Raw genomic sequence first — 20,805 nt, 5'->3', positions numbered from 1 at the left:
TCAGTATCAAAATCGATATTGCAGTGGATATTTACAAGCCTCGGGAGACCCAGATGGGATCCCCAGAATGGCGTGGCCAGGTACGGAAGTTAGAAATAGAAATAGAAAACTACTATGCTTTTATTCTTGAAGTTGAATGTCTGTTTTGCACTGCAATTGTTTTGCAACGTTAATGATGGCTGATCACTCCTAGCCGTCCTTGGCTTTGCTGCGCACACCTGTCCAATTGATACCAGCTTTTTTATCACCTCAGAGGCTTGCAAAAAAAAAACAAAACAAAAAAAAAAACAATTTGATTATTTATTGATTGATTTACAGATATTCTTACGTGCTTAGCAGAGGTTTGCTGGGTGTAGAGAAGTTTTCCTTGGTTTTCTTCGTCTTTTTCCAATTGACGTAATTTTCTCCTCCCTCAACCCCCATCTAACTGCGCTTTCCCTCTGCCATCACGGCAGGGAGAACAGAACGCCAGAAGCTGCGGCGCGGCTGCGCGTCGAGCCAGTCGTTGATGTTTCCGCGGTCTCCGGTGCCCCCTCGTGGCCAATAGGTGGAATTGCGGCCGTGTTTGGCGCCGCAGGCACCAGGGCGCATGCGCACAAGCACGCGTCGGTGGCGTTCCTCGCTCTGCGCAGCAAATCCGCCGAGCTTTGTTATGGTTAGTCCTCGAGGCAACAGAGCGCATGCGCCAGGACACTCATAACTAGCATTCAAATCTACAAAGCCTCGAGGTGCTGGCGAGCAGTCGATTCCTGGAGCCTGCCTCGGGAACAGACTATTCTGGCTCCCAGCGGCCCCTGCGCCCCTCACACGCGTAATGAGGAGTCGAAAACAACGCACGCGTAGGTGAGTACTCGAAACTAATCATGCGAAATAACTTGCCGTGCCGGAGCTGGCGCGCCCATAACTTTCTCGAGACAAGCACGCGCGCAGTGCGGCGTGGAGAGTAGCGCTTGCGCAATGCAGTGTATGGGCTTGGGCATGCGTAGTGCTGTGCTGAGAGTAGCGTGTGCGTAGCGCTGAGCCGATACCGGCACCTGCGCAGTTCTGTGCCGGGACCGGTGCTTGAGTGAAGCAGTGCCCTGATTCCCGCATGCGTGTTGCTTTCCCGGGACTTGCTTGTTCCGGGTTGCTGTCATTTCGGTACTGCTGCACGCCGGTACTGCGACAGCGAATCTCCAAGCTGATCGTGTCCTAGGGGCTAGGGAACGGTGCAGGGCTGGGGGTGAAAGGGGACGTTTGCTAGTTCACCGGGGTGGCGAGCAAGTTGGATGCCACGAGGCGCTGAGGGGCAGCTGTGAATCCAACCGGTTTGTTCCCGGGTGGGCTCGGGCATAAAACGGCAGAAATAGACGAGGGGCATCCTGGATTAGAAGGGGAAGAATATCGCTGTGCCGGCGGTCCAAAAATCGGCTGCTTGCCCATATCCATAGTGGTGGTTCGAAAAAATTGCTGTTTTTAAGTTGGCGGGCGCATGTTCGCTATTACCTGCAGGACTGATGACCATAGAGAGGCGGCGGATTAGCTGAGCAGAGCGTTAGAACGGCACTTCCGCATTTTGTACGCGCATGCGTTTTGCTGCTTGCGGGACGCAGCAGCCGTTCCGCTCATTGTCCAGGAGGTGGCAGCAGAGACCGCGGAAAGAACTTTTCCGACGGGACTGGGGGAGCAGCGGCGCAGTGCCTGGCGATCCGGTCTGTGTGCTGTGAGGGCGGGAGAGGAGCACGAAGTTAGAAGTGGAGGGGTTGTGGGGGGAAAGACGAAGAAGAAAGAGGGAAACTGCTCCAAACCCAAGAGAGCTGTGCCAAGTGCATATAAATAGCTTTAAAAAAAAAAAGAAGTTTTTTTCTTTTCTTCTTTCTTTTTGCCAGCGTCTGTTGCATTGTTTCTAAATGTTGAAATACCAAAATGCAACTGCCCAGCAAATTTAATGATAATGCGATTAGAGCCCATTGGCAGAAAGTGCAGGGCCATACGAATGTTCACTCAGTCTCCATCTTGTTTATACTTCCACGTATTTTTCTTCAAAAGCCTTTCTTTCACTGCGGGTTTCATTTTTGGCTTTTTGTTCTTTTCATGCCATAAAATGGGAAGTTTTAGGTCCTAGCAAGTCTAAGCAGCCAGATCTAGCACAAAGCTGCAGTTTTGAGTTCTGTGTGGACCATTACAGTGTTCCTACAAAGATTAACAAAAACTACAGTTCTCCCCCTCAGTTTACAGATGGAAAAAATTAATTCATCTGCTTAGAAAGAATTGATGTGTCACAGCTGCCATTGGCAAGATGGCCCGAGAGTTGTGTGGGTGCATCTGGCTGTGAGAGGAATGTCTCTGTGGAAGGACAGCTTGTTCCCCCCTCTGATGGGGGCAGCTGAGAAGCTGCCCTACCCTGGTCTTCCTGCAGCTGGACAGACAGCCCAGAAGGGCACGGGGTACACAGACCCTCCCCAGCCAGCTGCAGCAGTCGCTCCTGCCAGCACTCCCTTTCCCCCCCAACCATTCCCATTTCGCAGGCTGGAGCCCTGTGTGGCAGAGGAGGAGAGAGCTGCAGCAGAAGGAAAACAGGGTGCTGGGATTCCTCCAGCTCGCTGCCAGCTGTCTTCTGTGACATTTTGGGGGTGGGCAGGGGACTGTGGGAGCACCCTCAAGGCTCTGGGCAGGAGGGAAGGAAGGAAAAATGCAGCTGCAGGCAGCGGGCTCTGAGCTGGAGCAGTGCAGCCGGGCACTGTACAGCTCCCAGTCTGGGCACACGGAGCAAGTTTGTCCAGCTGAGGGCTGCAGGGCTGTCCTTATCAAGCACTCCGCCATCGCACAGGTCTGCAGCGACTGCACCAGTTGCTCGAGCTCTTCCCACTGCAAGAGCTCAGAACTGACAAGAACCCTGACCAAAGCAGGTAATGGCAACATATGCACACAGATACACACCTGATACAGAATCTGGCACTTGACAGTCCTCCCAGAGCTTCTTGCTGCTTTTTAGGCTGCTCTACAGCTATTCTGTCCTTTTCCCTCTCGTTCCCCTATGTCTTGCCCCTTCCTTCGCCCTGTGCCTTCCCCATTCCATTTCCAGGCTTTCTCCTTTCTTTCCTCACTTCCTGCCCTGTGCCTTCCCCCTGTGACAACCCCATGTTCTGCTGCTGTTCTCAGCTGACGATCCTTAAACTGCACTTTACAAAGACATGGGATTAGGCTGCATACTATCACTGACTTTAAATAAACAAAGAAACAAGTGCAGTATTATGTATAGATAATGAACTCCTGCTTGAAAACCAATAGCATCTCCACATCCTGGAGTGTCACCATCACCCCCAGGTTGGGCTGGTGCTGATCATCTGCCCTGCAGTGCTGCTCACATGGCACCGGCACCTCCTGGCACGGCCTGCCACCTCCCTGTGTCACCTCTACGTGTCACCTCATCTCACCTCTGCAGTTCTGACTCCACACCTCCACCCCATGTCCCCCCATGTCCCCACATGTCCCTGTGTCCTCACACATCCCCTGCCCCAATTCAGTCCATGCTGATGTCACCATGGGATTGAGGACAGGGGCAGGGATGCCTGTAGGGTGCGTGGAGTCCTGAGACAAGTTGATGGCTGTGCACAGTGGGGTGATGGTGCCCTTGGTGCACGGCTGTGACAGGGGGGTGTGAGTCATTGCCCCCAAAATGGGGCTTGTGCCCCACGCATGTGGGCAAGTTGTATGGGGAGTGCTTTCTGGAGATGATCTGTCTTTTCTCCAAATCTGCAGCGACTTCAGCAATCCCGTGTCGCACCACAGCAGAAATGGGGCACTGCCGTACGTCGGCGATCTCTGACTCAAGCACAGGGGCTGCACGAAGGACACATGCTGCAGTCTCCCTGTTTCTGTGGGGTTTGGGATTGATGTTTGAGCCAAAAGGCCTCATGCTGCCATACAGGCAGGTGCTGGGTTCACCCACTGAGGATGCCAAATCCTAAAATAATGTCACAGCGGTCTTTAATTGCTATGTGAGGAGATGATGTGCATTTCTCCCTGCTGACCCCACAGTGTGGCAGACAGCACCAAAAAGGGATGCCATCCTGTACTTTCCTACCCTAGTAACTCCTGGTTCTGCTGGTACACCTCTCGTACCTGGAGCTGGCTCTCCATCTGGCTGAGACTTCATCTTTAACACTTCAAAACAACCCTAAGGAGAAAAGATTTTGGTGATACACAGCACAGATATAGAGCAGGATAACAGAAGATGTACACGCTGGGTGTTGAATATGATTTGGAAACCAAACCGCAGGTGAGAAGTCTTATTTTATTTGGTTCATTTTTGCTAATCTCCCGGAGGATCAGGAGGTCAGTAGATGTAAACTAGAGATGCATCACAGGGATATTCAATCAAGGTGATGCAACACATATCTAATTGTTTTTTCATAATTACAATGACTAATAGATATTAACATGATAGTGACTCTCTTCCTAGCTTAATATATGTTAACACTAAATTTGAAACTGGCATACTAATAAATAGGGCTTCTGAAAGAGGCGTGTTGGTAAAACCACGCTTTTGTCTACTTGTTTTTCATTGTAATATCAATATATTGAAACATTTGCACAGGGTCAAGTAATTGTGAGGGGATAAAACAGCACATGAGGTTATAATTACTATGTTAGGTAAAGCAGAGCATTATCAGTCTTCATTGTTTTTTTTTTTGTTTTTTTCCTTCCAGTTACTTGACAGTCCAGGAAATTTTTCACAGCTGAGCCATTGTGTTAGAAATAAGATTGGCAGATTCATGTCCGTATTCACCCACGCAGCAAAGTACTGGAAGAACTACATTATTTCATCCCACTCTTCAGTGAGTTTCTATTATTTACCATGTAAGAACAACTTCTTTGTAATACCTCCCTTGTAGAAAAATGACGTGTTTATCTTCATTGCCAACCCTTGATTTCCAGTGCATGTTCAAAATAGTTGATGGGTGAAGGAATGCTGGCTGGTTTTACGCTAAGAAAAAAGCCTCCACAAGTTCACATTCAGTACAGTGAGTACACTTTTATTTTTGCTAGATGGTCTGCTGGTTTCTCCAGTCTTCTTATGCAACACAAGGGAACATTTTGTTGTTTGAATTTCTGTAACTGCCTATTTTCTGTGTTCAGAGGAGTAGATTCCCTTACATATGGGGTATTTTTAACTGGGTAATGTAACTCAGAGTAATAACACATAAAAACAATCTTCTGTGTTGGTTGTTTGAAAGAGAGCTGTTTATTCATTAGAAATGTTAGAAACGTAATAATCCCATTTGGTAGTTAGTTTTTCATCAGACTATTAAGTTCCGAGTAGAAAATAGCACTTAAGTTCAATTGCATGTTTTAAGCAAGGACCACTGGATCACCTTGTCTTAATGGTTCAAAGCACGCGAAAAATCTTTATCTGGAAGAATATGACAACTGAGATTTTTTTATTGGTACACAATAGCACAATAAATTCTGTCACCTGTAATTAACTTGATGCCATAATTCACTGATGCGGATCTTAATGTAAAGATGGCTGGGGCAATGCTTTCAGGGCCAGAACTTCAGCCAGACTGTTGTGTGTGTGAAGGAATATGCAGATACTTACTATTGGAGGTCCGGCTCTTGGCTGTCGTCTTTGAAGTCACTGCTTTCTGTGGGCTTCCTGGCATTTGCCTTAATCAAGAGCTGGTGAGGGATGAAAGCCCTCAGCTGATCTCATATCTGCACTTCCTGCACAACCTTTGGACTAAGTCTCATCTTTGACACTGTAAGCAGTTACATTGTAAATGCACTATTTACAGTATTACTGTACAGTGCAATACATTGTAAATAGTTAATAATGACTAAAAAGATGCAAATATACGTTAAGCTTCATATCCCTTTGGAAGACCACAGCATCATATAATGGCTGAGATTGGAAGGGACCTCACAGGCCCCCAACCCCAACCCTGCTGTGGGCAGGGCTGCCCCCCACCAGCTCAGCTGCCCAGGGCCCATCCAGCCTGGCCTGAGCGCCTCCAGGGATGGGGCACCACAGCTCCTCTGGGCAGCTGTGCCAGCGCCTTGCCACCCTCTGGCTGCAACACTTCCTCCTAACATCGAACTGCAATTTCCCCATTTTAATTTAAACTCATTTCCCTCTGACTTGCAGAGCACAGAGGAAATGTGCTTTCAGTGTTTTTCTGTTGACTTATGCCACACTTTAGCTCCCGCTGTTCTAAATCTAGAATGATTTTTTTGTGTGTGTGTGATATCGGCCGAGAATCAGGTAGAATCGGGTAGTATCATCAGACCTCATGTGGTTTTTTATTTTTATTTTTTTTTCCTCATTAAAAAATGAGAACATTTTTAATCTGGTAGAGGTATTTAGAAGAGCTTGTAGCCATAGCAACCAAAGTTGTTTTAAAGGCTGCGAAAGCTTCAGCTGTCTGTAGAACTGACAAAATGGCACAACTGCAGACAAAATGGACTGCGTGCCTTTTGGGACTGCTGCATAGAAGGACAGACTGGTTTTGTTTGAGCCACTTTTGAGCGTGAATATGGAAATATTTTGTTCTTCCAGATGCGAGTATGAAATAAAGAGTCTCTAATAGTAAAAATGAATGACTGCTGCTGTGAATTACATCGTAGACAGCATTGTGAGTCTTAGTTTTGTGTTACTGCAGTCTTTGCTGTGGTGTGTTTGAGCCATGAGGAAAAGTGAGCCCAAGTAGGATGCGGAGGTGTATAATCAAGATGTTATAATCACAATATAATTGTAAAATCAATAGATATCAAGATGTTATAATCGCAATATAATCAAGAGAATTAGGCAAAGTAAACAACGATCACAAAAGAGAATAAGTGGAAGAGCTTACCCTTCGGCTGAGCTCACCAAAAGACACCAAGAGAGGTGATCTCCAGAAGAGATCCTTCCCCTCTGGTAGCCAGCTCTTAAATAGGTCTAGGAGGGGTGGAGCCAGGCTCCACCCCTTCCGGCAGCACAGGTGAATTGCCTTCACCTGTGCTCCTCTGGCTGACTCATGGCTCGCCTCAGGTGATTAATCAGAGGTTCAGGCCGTGACTCAGCAGTTCCCATACACTCCACCCCTTCACAGCGTGAACCAGTGATCAGGTTAACAAAAGGGTCAGCTTTCCCTAATACAGAGATCCGGTATATCGCGATGCTTATACAATTTTATCGCGACGTGTGTTGGTACAGTTCAAGACAAGTGATGATTAGTGGATGTCTATATTCTTCTATGGGTCAGTGCTCGATGATGTGACTGGAGGCATGAGGTCCTGAGGTGCAAGTCCATTCTGTGTTCCATGAGTCCCATGCAGACCATCACCGGGTGTTGTACTTGATCTGACAGCAACACTGGGACACTTGATGGCATTTTGTTCCTTCCGGTGGTCCTGAAGGCTCACAGACTCACGGGGAGTAATACAGATGTTTTACAGGTACCAGGAGGGGAAGGTCTGCTCTCCAGGGCAAGATACAGGCCGTATTTCTGTCTTGGGTCAACACTTCTGCTTGTACTGGGGCACATCCTGGCCGCCTGTACCACACCTTTTGGCCGGATATCTGCGGCTGCATAACGATATCAGGCACCAAAGGAGGTGTCCTGATCTGCCACAGGGACATGATGGGGGTCCCTTTAGCAATAAAGATTGGAGTGTTGACCACAATATCAGTAGGCCATGTACCTATTACTGGAGGGACTACTGAGCCTCCCACCTCCAATAGTCTCCCCCAAGGTGCAAGTAGGCCACACCACTTGGGTCCTACCTGCACTTTCCAGGGCCATTTTATGGGTACCTGGCTCTAAATTTTCAGGGGCAGGGAGCAGAAGATTATTTTCATTACCAATCTGGGGTCTTACCTGATGATCAGTGCCCGTAATTTGGATCCTAAGCGGGGTGGCCCATGTCATCTGCAACATTCTCAGGGCACTGGGTCTGCCATCTCGAAGTCTTTCATTCAGGTCCCGCAGGGTTTCATACAGTCTTTTTGTCCACCCCTGCAAGGACTGGGAGTCTGTCTTCAGGGCAGCCTTAAGAATACCATTATAACGTTCAATGAGGCCTGCCCCCGTTGGATTATATGGCAGGTGGAATCGCCATTCGATGTTATTTTCTTCTGCCCAGCGCTGTATCGTTGCACCAGTAAAATGAGTCCCTTGGTCGCTCTCGATGACTTGAGGTGTCCCGTAGGCAGACATCAGTTTAGTGAGTGCCTTGATGGTATATGCCTGGTTTGCTTTCGGTACTGGATAGGCCTGCAGTAGCCCACTTGCAGTGTCGACACAGGTCAGGGCATATCTTGCCCCTTCGGAACGAGGAAGGGGCCCGATGTAATCGACCTGCCATCGCTGGAGAGGATTGTGTCCCCTAGCAAGATGGGCTGTTGTTTCGGGCAACGATCTCGGTCTCATCTTGGAGCAAGCGTCGCAATCCTGGCATGCCTGGACAATATCAGATAGTTGTATGGGCAGTCCCCATGCTTTAGCAGCTGCCCACATTGTCTTTTGTCCAGCATGCCGTAGCTTCTGATGTAACCAGCGGGCGATGTTCTCAGATGGTGAATTCTCAATCCATCGAACTCGGGCCAGTGTGTCGGCTTCATTGTTTCCCAGTGACTGTAGGGGCTGATGACCAGAAACATGGTAGACACGTACAGTCCTGTGTTTGACCGTATTCCATATATCTAACCACATGTCTTTGCCCCAGATCGGTCAGGCATGGATAGTCCATTCCTGGGTGGCCCACTGTGCAATCCAAAGAGTGAGCCCCCGGTACACAGCCCAACTATCTGTGCAGATGTTCAGGATACCATCACCGGGTTCCTTGGTTATAACCATCCACACGGCTCGCAGTTCTGCCCATTGGCTGCTCTGACCATCCCCCTCATCGAACCAGATTGTCTCGGTGGAAGGATGGTATGCTATTGCTCTCCACTTGCTCGGGTTGCCCTTGCTGGACCCATCTGTGTACCAGGCATCTTCAGGGATAGGATATTTTCCCTCCTGAACGGGACTCTTCTCTGGTGGAGCAACCAGTATTTCTTTTGGTGCATCACTGTGATACGTAACTGGGCCTAGGATCTTCTGGAGTTCTTCTTTCAAGGGTGATGAAGACAGACTGCTCCTTTGGCTGAGATAGGCAACCCATCCTGCCACTGTTTGTGCTTGGGCCACCCCTGTCTTAGGAAGGTGGGTCAGATCTTTCACCCACCCCTGAATTGGCAGAGTGGTCTTGACTATAACTGCAGCTGTTTGAGTTATTGGCTCTACTGCCTGTAATGCCGAATAGGCAGCCAATAACTGTTTTTCAATCATACTATATCTTTCTTCTGCTCCATGCCAAACCTGAGACCAGAAACCAATGGGGGTCCGAACAGAACTCTGGCGTTGCCACAGGCCCCAACCGAAGCCATTTTGAGTAACATGAACGTCCAACTCGGCTGGGAGGGTAGGATCAAATATACCCAATGCCTGAGCTTGTTTAACTGCCAGTTTTGCTTGTTGGAAAGCATCCTGTTCGGTTTTCCCCCAGTCCCATAGCTGCCCCTTTTTTGTGAGTCTGTATAGTGGCCTTAGCAGCTGTGCTAGGTGAGGTATAAAGGAACGCCAATAACCCAATATACCTAGAAACTCTTGCAGCTGCTTTGATGTTGTAGGGACTGGGAACACCTGAACTTTATCTATAACAGCACTGGGTAGCACTTTGGTCTTTCCTGACCAAACCACCCCCAGGAATTTTACAGACAGGCCTGGACCTTGCACCTTTTGGGGATTTATAGCCCATCCCCTCTGCTGTAAATAGGCAGTTAATGAATCTGCTGCCTGTCCTACTGCCTCCAGTGAGTCGGATGTCAACAGGAGATCATCAATATAATGATATAGGTTAACATCATCAGGTTTTCTCCAATCAGCCAGGTCACGCGCCACTAGATTGTGACAATACGTTGGTGAATGCACGTACCCCTGTGGCAGGACCTGAAAGGTCCACTGCCTGCCTCCCCACGTAAACGCAAACTGATCTTGCGATTCCTCAGCAATTGGGATACTGAAGAATGCATTTGCTAGATCTAGGACACAATGATAGGTTTTTATCTCCCTACTCAATGTGTCCATTAGGGAGGCAATATTGGGTACGGCCGCACGAATAGGCGGCGTGACCTTATTTAATTCTCTGTAATCTACTGTCATCCTCCATGTGCCATCCGACTTTCGCACTGGCCATATGGGGGAGTTATATGGGCTGTGTGCAGGTCTTATAATGCCCACTTTTTCTAATTCCTGCACCGTTCTCGATATTTCATCTTGCCCACCCGCGAGTCTATACTGTCTGACATTAGTAATCCGGCGCGGTTTCGGCAGACAAACAGGCTCATGTTTCGCATGGCCTCTTAATATTGCCTGCACCGCCCGGATACTGATACATCTTTGTCGAAGTCTGGACTCTCCCACAGTTGTTTCGAGAGCCAGACCCCATAGAATGTCTATGGCCAGGATGTGTTCTTGGACTGGGGCAATAGACACCTTGTACTCCCGGGGTGGGAGACGCCCAACCCCCAGTTTTAACCATGTTTGGGTGACAGGAATAGTCTGTCCCCCAAAACCACCAATCATCACTCTGTCGCCATCAAATTTTCCCGGATCTCCATAATTGATGTTTCTGCTCCCGTGTCTACCAATGCCATCACTCTCTGAATATTTTTTCAGGACCAATAAATCGTTAATTCTACATAGGGCCTCCGGTGCCGCCTGGAGGCCCTACAGGGACTAACATCCCTTGTCACTCCATGAATTGTGCTAGGGCCAATTCTTTTGCTTCTGATGACTCAGGCATTGTGGCCCGAGACACCTAAGGTGGCTTCTTTTTCCTATTTGGAATAATAAAATCTTCTAAGTTCCATGTTGTTGTTGGAACCCTCTCTATAGCTCTTACCCTTGATTTCTTAGGGTAGCTCTGGAATTTTTGATTGTCCTTTAGTTGTCTCCAGAGCTGGAGAAGGACATGGTTGGGCTGGCGGTCGATCTTAGCAAATTGGACCCCAGCCCGAATTAAATCATTAAACATTTGTTTTCAGGATACCCTTATGGGTCCCGATGGAGGAGCTCGAGTAGCCGGCATTTTGGTTTTATTTACCAGCAGGACCTCTGCTTCCTCCAAAAACCGAATATTGCGCCTAGTCTGCAGGCGTTCTGTTTCTCCCAAGTTGGCAACTAACTGGGCAGCCTGCTGGACTACGGCTTCTGATGCTACAAGGGGATTTAATATGGAGACTAGGGTGCCGTACAGATGGGAGGGAGCTTGCTGTAAAATTAAATCTCTTATCCCTGCTGAAAATTTAACCATATCAGGGCCGTCAAATGTATCTTCATAGATAGCCTCTCTTACACCCAGTTCGCGGATATAGTTTTGAAGGTCCTCCATGGAGGACCACATACCTGTATGTAAAGGTATGTCTGATTTATTCGGCCATACCATACGGCAGGCCGCCATTAACCATTCTAGTATGGAATGGTTTTCATCACGATATTGATTACCTACGTATAACCTCTGTCTGAGAGCAGGATGGATGGTCATGGTGGCCAACTTGGCTATTTCTGGGCCATTCACCAAGACACTTTCTGCCCCAGAATCCCATAGTCTCAATAAGCAAGCTGACACACTTTCTCTAGGCTTCTGCCGAAATCGTTGTACTAGGTCCATCAATTCTGTTGCCGTGTATGGCTGAGCTGTTACATGTAAATGAGTCTGGGCAGGGGGGCATTAATCAGCCAGCATCCCTGCCGGTCTGTCCTGTACTTTTTTTGTTTTCTGGGTTACAACAGGACGGAGTTCCAGTGGAGCAGTCAGAATTGGACATTCAAGGTCTGATTTGGATTTCTTGTTCTGCTGATCAACAAAGTCCGCTGATTCAGGAGTCTGGTCATCATGTATTGAAATGTTATGAATTTGGCCTACGGGAAGATGTAGAATTGGATTCTTCCCTGTTAAAACGCCAAGTTCGTGCTCCAGCTTTTCAATGTGGTCTTTCAAAAGCTGATTTTCAGTTTCTAAAGTATTATTTCTTATATCCACATGATTTAAGGCACTTAATAATGGCCATGCCACCATGGAGGCAGCCAGTTGTCTTTCTTTAGTAGTGAGGACATCCTTGCCAAGTCCTTGAAAATAGTCTGCCATGCGATATGGGGAGATATTGCCCATAATGCGTAAGGGACCCCATTTTTCAATGATAGCAGCTAACTCATAATAGGGCAATCCCTCAAATCCTGGGGTCTGCCCTGGAATCATTTTCTCTAGAGGAATATTGTTCTCCCCCTTGACCCATTTATAGAAATTCCATAGAAAAGACATGATGTTAATTTTAGTATATTCAGCCTGCCTGGCTCACCAAGTGTATAATCAAGATGTTATAATCACAATATAATTGTATAATCAATAGATATCAAGATGTTATAATCACAATATAATCAAGAGAATTAGGCAAAGCAGACAACGATCACAAAGAGAATAAGTGGAAGAGCTTACCCTTCGGCTGAGCTCACCAGAAGACACCAAGAGAGGTGATCTCCAGAAGAGATCCTTCCCCTCTGGTAGCCAGCTCTTAAATAGGTTTATAGCCAGGCTCCACCCCTTCTGGCAGCACAGGTGAATTGCCTTCACCTGTACTCCTCTGGCTGACTCATGGCTCACCTCAGGTGATTAATCAGAGGTTCAGGCCGTGACTCAGCAGTTCCCATACAGGAGGGCACCCTGAAGATAGCTTTGTCTCCCACTAGCAACGCTGCCACTGAGTTTCAAAGGTTGTATGGGTGAATTTGGCCCATGAATGCACCTTGCACTCATTGGTTGGCTGCTGCTGGAGGAGCTGGGTAAATATATGTTGTCTTTCTTTTTGTTCCACTCACAACATACTTAGCTATGTTATGAGTGTAAGTCATCAGTAAGCCCTGGCTCCTTCAGTGATTGTGATCTTGAGATTTTTTGGTCTGCAAATTTCTGTGATTGCTTTTTTCTACTTGAATGGGAGTATTTCAGGGAGTGTCTTAATTCTCATTAGTCTTCTTCCCCTTTTCCTGGCTAATATTTATACTTTGATTGATGTTGAGCATCCCTCTAGATTTGTGTTTATATGTTGTGTGTAGATGGGACTTGTGAGGGTTGAAGACACAGCAGTTTAGGTTCCCAGCAGACATTCTGAGCTCAGCCCTCCTCAAGCTCGTTAGGGTTGCAGTGATGCAATGGCCCAAGTTCAGGTTGGGAAAACCCAGCATCCTGGCTGAGAAGTGCCCAGGCCACAAAAGCAGAGTGCTTACGTGTATTTCTGAAGCTGTAGTTTGATTTTTGTGGTGTATATATGTATGGGAATCATGGCCTGAACCTCTGATTGATTCACCTGTGCTGCTGGAAAGTGCGGAGCCTGGCTGCACCTCTCCTGGAGCCATTGAAGAGCTGACTACCAGTGGGGAAGGATCTCTTTCTGGAGATCCTTTCTTTGGAGTTTTTCAGCAAGCCCAGGGCGTGGGTAAGCACTCTGTCTGTTCTTGCTTTGGTGTAATAACCTGCTTAGCCAAACTCTCCTGTATTTTGTAGTTACAACATCTGTATATTCATTGATCATATAATGTAACTAGGATTTTCTGGCACATGCTCACTATAGTTGGGAATTATCTGCGGCAAACATGAAAGCCTGGCAAACTGTAGCACTGTGGAATAAAGAGAAATCCTGCAGTAGAACAACTTGAAAGCGGAGGCATCCAAGCAAAGAACTAATCACTTAATTGTACTTTTCTATCATTTGTTTCCTTGAAAGCAAGAAGGAAGAACTGAAGTCAAGAACTAAGAGTGAACATCATTAAAATATCACTAAGAATTTCTGTTCTATAAGTAAGCTAGAGAAGGAGTCTGTGAATACTTATGAGTAGAGGAATGCGGAATTGTAAATTGTTTTTCTTGAGTTCTTATATTCAAGTTTATTTAAAAAGAGGTTGACATAATCTCTGTTTCTGCCTGTGTGTGCATAGCAGTGTATTTGGAGATGCTCAGATAGTAGAAAACGATGGGCCAGTAACTCAGTAACTCTATTACAGCAAGAAAGAATTCAAAACATCCCTATAACATTATAGAAATAGTTGCTAGTCAAAAATTGATTTTTTTTGGTTCCCAGTCCTGTGAAGTATTCCTTTCAATAGATGTATTTGTGTGTGTATGTGAATATAGAAACAGTTGCAGATACTTTTGTCTCAGTTCAGGATCAAGGACTCTATGTCCACAAGGCTTCCAAAAGTTTAGGCAAGTGCTTCCTTCTCTCCCTGGCACCTCACTGCCTGCCTTTCCTGAGGTGTGCAGCACCTCTCCACACTCACAGCAGGAGCGTGCACTCACGGACTTGGTGCTCATCTGAACAAAAATGGAAGCTGGAATATTGACTGAAGACCCAAGCTAACATAACATAGTAGGTGCAGCAAATACAGTCTAGGCAAATACATTCCCCCTGTGTTCTCAGAAGTGTTAGACTTTTATCTAGTCTACTTTTGCTTCAATCCTGTCTGCAGTGGCTTTGTACCAGCTATTTGCCATTCAGCTGGCTCCTTGCAAAACACCCTGGTGCCCTGATTGTACTGATGAAATTAAGGCTGTTCTCGGGAGATAGATCAATTGCCTGCCTCCTATTCATAATTAGTTCTTGAGACCACGACTGCTGCAAGCATAACGAGAGCACAAGTGGACATCTAGAGAAGTGGGTTTTAACGGCCAGAGACAGAGCAATGCATTTCTCTGGTCTGGTGTCAACAGATTGGGTCATTCATTACAAAATGAAGAAAATCCTGCAAAGCCATGTGGAGCAAACTGAGAACACAACAAAATAATGGATCGTCAGTACCAGATGGATGTATGCATTCCCATCTTATTATATAAAAATATAGATGGCTGTGCTTATCTTGTCCTTAGTACAGTTCAAATACTTGGATTCCAACCTGTTCAGACTTCCTTGTCAGTGCCAACTGGAAGTACAAATCACCTCACTTGGCATCAAACCTGTAACAGGTGTGAGGTTAAGCTGGCTGAAGGTCAGATTTGGCTGCTATGGACATTCAAAGTGCATCTACAGAGGAAGCTTAATCTTTCCCATCCCAGATAGCTGTCTTAAAAAGGGATGGATTGCTATCCTTAATCACTCCTTCCTCTTTGCTGAATATATAGGGACTCTAAATATGGACTTAAGATGATATGTGTAATTTTTAGATAGCTGATTCTAGAGAACAGAAATTCTAAGGAGGCACACAAATCTTTCCATGTGGTACTGTTGTCATAGATAAAGTGTAGTTCTTGTAGGCCTGGGATGTAGGTATCTTATGTATTTTCAGGAAGATAACAATTTAACCGCTCTGTCCTGTACTCTTGGTGTATGTGTCTGGTGCTGGGGGAGTACTGGTTCTTTAGGATCCCAGTATGAAAGGCAGTCAGGGTCTGTAAGATATCGTTTGAACTGCTGTTTATTAGATGTAATGCTATAAGGACAGAATAATAAATAACTCATGTCCCTTTAGATGTTAAGAACTCCAAGTTATGCAGCACTGAAGAAGCATCCAATCCACAGAATCACACAGAATCACAAGGTTGGAAACGACCTGCAAGATCATCTAGTCCAACCACCCTCCCATTCCTATCAGTGCCACAAGCTACTAAACCATCTCTTGTAGCTCCTCATCCAGGCACCTCTTGAACACTGCCAGGGACGGCGACTCCACCACCTCCCTGGGCAGCCATTCCAGCGCCTGACCACCCTTTGAGAGAAAAAGTTTCTCCTAATATCCAACCTAAACCTCCTCTGGTATAACTTCTGGCCATTTCCTCGGGTCCTACTATTTGCCTGGGAGAAGAGGCCAGACCCTTTTGCACCACAGCCTCCCTTCAGGAAGTTGTACAGTGCAGTGAGGTCTCCCCTGAGCCTCCTCTTCTCCAGACTAAACAATCCCAGCTCCCTCAGCCGCTCCTCATAAGACTTGTGCTCCAGACCCCTCACCAGTTTTGTTGCCCTTCTCTGGACACGTTCCAGGGCCTCAATGTCTTTCTTGTAGTGAGGGGCCCACTCCACCCATCCATGCACAGCACTGTGCAGACACCTTATTTGCAGGGGTGCTCCCACTTTGATAATTCCCCAACATGCCAGCTTTTTGCTGTACTTCCAGACAAGGCAAGATAACCTGAGTGGCATAATCACTGTTACAAAAGGGGAGCTGCCAGCAGGCTCCTCTGGTGCAGTGAAGCAGCTGAGTTCATCCTACGGCCAGGGATTTGTGCAGAAGGACACAGACTGAAGGCCGGGTGGGATATGCAGTGCAGGAATGTCCTGTGTAGGCTAACTGTTGAGTGGATCCCTGACTGCTCATGTGTAATGATCTCCCAGTCAGAACTGTGACTGTATCTTCAGAGCGTTTTTTTAACAGGTAGCCCCATCTGCTTTTTGTGGGGGCTTTGCAAAGTTCATTAGTTACAAACGTGCGTTATTCAAGAGCACTTCTGTTCCTCATTGCTTTGCTGTATGTCCTAGGCTCCTTACTTAGCAGTTGCTTTCCTGCAGCAAGTTATTGCATGCTGAACTGAGGCATTGCAGAAGTCCTGCACGTGGAGTTTTTGTGAAGGAAACTTAAAACATTGCAGTACTGAATGAACAGGTGAGAATGATGCACAGAGCAGAGATCCACAGCCGTTCTAGCCAGGCATAGGAAAGTTATGTTCACTTGTAGCCTTTAATGTCAGGCAAGGAGTTTGGTGCTGAGCTGTGTATGCTCTGTGTTTCTGAGAGTCTCAGTGTAACTCACTGAGTCAAACTGACATCTCTTCCTGGAAGGCAGGCTAAACTTCAGACTTCTTTGTGTCTCCCACACTCCAGATTACACACGTGCACATTTAAAGCTTGTGAATGAAATGCTGCTTTCCTACCCATCTACTTAAACAAGTAAATATTTCTGAGTCAAGTTAAAGATCAGAGTGCTTTATTCCACGCGATGGTCTTTGTGGCTTGGAGACAATCATGGCAGATTCCCTGCTCTGAAGAGTACTGCTGTGGCATTTAGCTAGGAAACAGAAATTCTATTGAAGAGGCAGACCTCTGCTGTTACTGAGGCTTACTGTCTGGAAGTGCTTTTTGGGACAGCAATTTGAAGGACATCATCCTGAGATCTTGAGGCATTTCTAACTGTAGACAGCACTGTTTAGGTCTGTTTCTGGCCACCACAGAGCCAAGAGGACAGCTACCCCAACTCCTGTGAAGGGGTCTTATGTGACTGATGATGGGGTGAGGCCAGGGGCCTCCTCCTGTTACCTGTCCCCTGTCAAGGAAGAAGCACTGCTGCACTTGCGTTTTCCAGCAGAGGTGACGGGCCTTGGCAGTGGGACGACTGGGATGCCAGCAAGGAAGTCAGGCTGGCCCTAAGTCAAAGTGAGAAACTTCATCTGGATGTAAATATTGCCTTCATAACCTGGGCTTCCCTTGTTGCATCTGTTTGCAGAGGGACTGGGCTTTTTCTTGGTGATGGACTGACAAATGAACGAGGAAGATTCAGCCTGGATCAGATAGAATTGGAGCTGAAGGTCTCAGCAGCAGCAGGAGAGGCCTAAACAGTGCCATCCTATGGACTCAGAAGGCTCAGGGTGCATTGCAGTCATACAGGAATTCATGTTCTGTGAGACACTCACGGTAAGGGTTGCATGGTGAAGGCATTTGGCTTTTGATCTGAAATGTGCTGCATTTAACGCACTGCTCCAAGGGATGGTATGGCGCCAGAGCAATGGGAATCTGTGCCCTGATATGCAATGAAGTCATATTATGGGCCCTGCAGACAAATGTCATGTCAACAGAAAGATCAGAATTTCCCTTCTCCCAGTAGAAGCTTTTAGGGGAAAAGAAAATCAGGCTTAAAATCATACTTTAAAAAAAATTATTGTTATCTGGGAGAGAATATCTGGACAGCATGGCAAACGCAGCTGAATGAAAGGATTTTCATTTGTAATTGGCTTGAAGCTAATTTCTTCTCCATTAGGATCTCCTCTCCCAAGGTTGAATAGTAATCAGAGGGCTGAAGAGGCTTCCCATGCCCTTCAGTTGCAGTAGCGTGTGCAGTTGGGTGAAGTCTGTGCCCTGTATCTCAAATCCCTGGGCACTGCCTGCCTTGCGTCTAGCCCTCTCACCCTGTGTCATTCATTCAGATGCTGTACAGGTCAGAGCACAAGTCTGCATTTGTACGTTTGAGATTTACTGCAGTTTGAGTCTAGCTTTAATATATTGCTTCATTGTGTGAAGACTGATTCAACCTTAATGTGACTGTTCAACTGCAGTAGATAACAGCTTGCTCAGCCCTGAGCTTGGCCATCACGATCACTTAGGCACTACTCCTGGAAAGCTGCTGAGTATAAACTTAGCCTGAGAAGATAGATCGGCTGAATTGTCTAATTTTTAACAGATGGACTTGCTGAAACACAGAAGTCTTTGTTATTCTATGGAAAAGGCCTTTCAAAACTGAGGAAGATGTATGAAAAGGAAAAATACGTAAAATTTTCTTTGGCTGTGGGCTACTCAGAACAACTTAGCAATTACAGTTGGTATGGAAGTAATGTGAAATAAGATGAATTTTTTTTTTTGAATCTGAAGTTTCCAAAGCTTCAGAGATGACATAGATGAAATAGAATTAGAAAAAATGCTTTATGTAAGCAAGAATGAATTTGGTATTCCAAGCACTGTCATTCATAGTGGAAAATTCTTGGTGCTCGTGTACCTTAGATATTTACTGGGGTACTTACAGATACATGCACTTAGGTACAAGGCATAGTATCTGCAAACTAATGAAGATCACTTAGTTCAGGCACTGAAACCTAGCAAAAAGCTATTAAATAAACCTGAATAAAATAGATTAACTCCACAGTGATCAACTGTTAGGATTCTAATAGGCTTTCATAACAAGTCTTTGTCTTGGATGCAGAAAATACCTTTGGAAAAGACAGATGGGAGGCTATCTGACTGATTTGTGAGAACAGTCAAAATGTGCTATGAGAAGGGATTTCCTCCAGTGTGACCCACTGCACTGATGTCCAAGCTGCAGCTCATTTCAGAAGTGTTGCTGAGCTCCTTAATGGTGCTTTCGGACAGCTTTTCCTTATCTGAAACCACTCACTAATGATACCAAGGGTCTAACTAACTTGCATTGCTTTCAAATACCTGCATACTGAACAAACTCAATTACACGAACTTGATTTCTCTTCATTCTTTAGAGATAATTTGATAGGAAAATCTTGGAGTTAGCTAAAAGGATCCCATTCACCCCTGTGAACGTAGGTGTTGCTATCCACATTTCTTAGATAACGACAGATTTCTGTGAATTGCAGTTATTCAGGATAAGACAGCTATTACACTCCCCAGACTGGCTTCTATTGCATTGTAGACCTCAGTGTTTTTGCAACACTGTGTGTGTCCCGCTGCTGACAGCACTTTGCTATGTTCAAGATGAACCTTCTTTTGAGTGCAGTGATACCATGGTTTTCATATTGCTTTACCCCAGTCTGTGCGCATCTGATTGCTGTTGTGGGCCTTTCCCTGTACAGGTTTGATTTCACACACCTGTATCTACCTGTATTACATTGTATAAAACCTTTTGCTTGGAGAGTAATAAATGACTTTACCCCAGAAAGAACAGAAATATTCCTTCCTTCCTTCCCTCCTTCCCTCCTTCCCTCCTCCCTCACTTACTGCTTTGGCTTATTATTGAAATGCAGATCTCCTAGAGGTCTTATTTCAAGTGTTTCAAATATTCTCTACCATACTTGTCATTAATTTATGGTATTACTTTTTTGCCCACGTTCTATTCATTATATGGAGCTGGCCTCAGTATGAGCCTTGAGAGATTGCCATCCAGGAGCATTAAAGAGGTTTAAATCCTTTAATGTTCAGTGCTTTAAAAAGTATTTTATGATAAGGCAATTAAAAATGACATGCTGCAGAAAGTAACAGGATCCCAGAGTGTGTTACAGGTATGGCTCAGCAGAAAATGAGCACTATGTCCGATTTCTCCCCTTGGCCTCTGCTTATCTCATAAAAACTGTAACTTTCAAAAAATAAAGGAAGCAACCCAGATCTCTGCTGGGTTGAAAGATGATGTTTTGTTGCAGGGTGGAAAGTTGCAAGTTCTGAGAAAACAATGACCGTTGAAAGGGGTCCGTTCATGGTGCAGGAAATCTGATTTCTGGAGCTGTGTGTGCATGTGTGTTCTCACTTCACAACTGCTTCCAGATAATGGGGCTACCAACTCAGGCAGGAATGGTAGGGCTGTCATCCTTAGTCTAAAGTTCTGATCTTCTTTCTGCCTTGTTATAGTTCATTTGAGGTGTTTGTAGCAATGCTCATGGCGTTCTCTGTTTGGCTGCAACTCTGACTAAATGGAATAAAATCAAATGAATAGAATACAGAAGCTGGTATTCTCTGGGCAAATTTGCGTGCCAAATCCACCTTCAGCAGAAGAAAGATGTGGTTTTTCAGAACTCAGGAGAGCTGTACCCACAAACACTACAGGCATATTTGATGAGCTTGCATTCCCCTTCTGTTGAATCAAAAACCTGGGCTAAGAAGGAATGTTCCATGTAGGGAGAAGAAGATGATAGAACGCGTTCCTTTCAAGGCTCGCTTGGGAAATGTCAGGTCTTTCTGAAGGCACCATTCAGCCACGGGCCTTTTTTGCCAAAAAAGTAACAAGACAGGCAGCGCTGCAGAACTGAGTATTCTCCATGGATTTACTCATCGCCTGAAATAGACTGTGGCAATTGTCTTTATGA

The 20,805-nt window shown here is 46.1% G+C and overlaps 1 long non-coding RNA gene across 2 annotated transcripts in view; it reads left to right on the top strand.

Moving 5' to 3' along the window:
- The first annotated feature begins 335 nt into the window (after positions 1 to 335).
- Positions 336 to 20,805, top strand: part of LOC125690788 (uncharacterized) — a 45,247-nt gene continuing 24,777 nt past the window's right edge. Inside the window, exons 1-4 of one of the 2 annotated variants that reach the window (XR_007375796.1) lie at positions 336 to 843; positions 4,072 to 4,261; positions 4,692 to 4,820; positions 4,921 to 5,006. This is a non-coding gene — a long non-coding RNA (uncharacterized LOC125690788). The remainder of the gene's footprint in view (positions 844 to 4,071; positions 4,262 to 4,691; positions 4,821 to 4,920; positions 5,007 to 20,805) is intronic. The other variant, XR_007375795.1, reaches the window with a different exon arrangement.

Source organism: Lagopus muta, chromosome 3 (assembly GCF_023343835.1).
Source record: "Lagopus muta isolate bLagMut1 chromosome 3, bLagMut1 primary, whole genome shotgun sequence".
NCBI lineage: Eukaryota > Metazoa > Chordata > Aves > Galliformes > Phasianidae > Lagopus > Lagopus muta.
The sequence above is the reverse complement of the archived record's forward strand: the minus strand, read 5'-3'. Positions and strand labels throughout refer to the sequence as shown.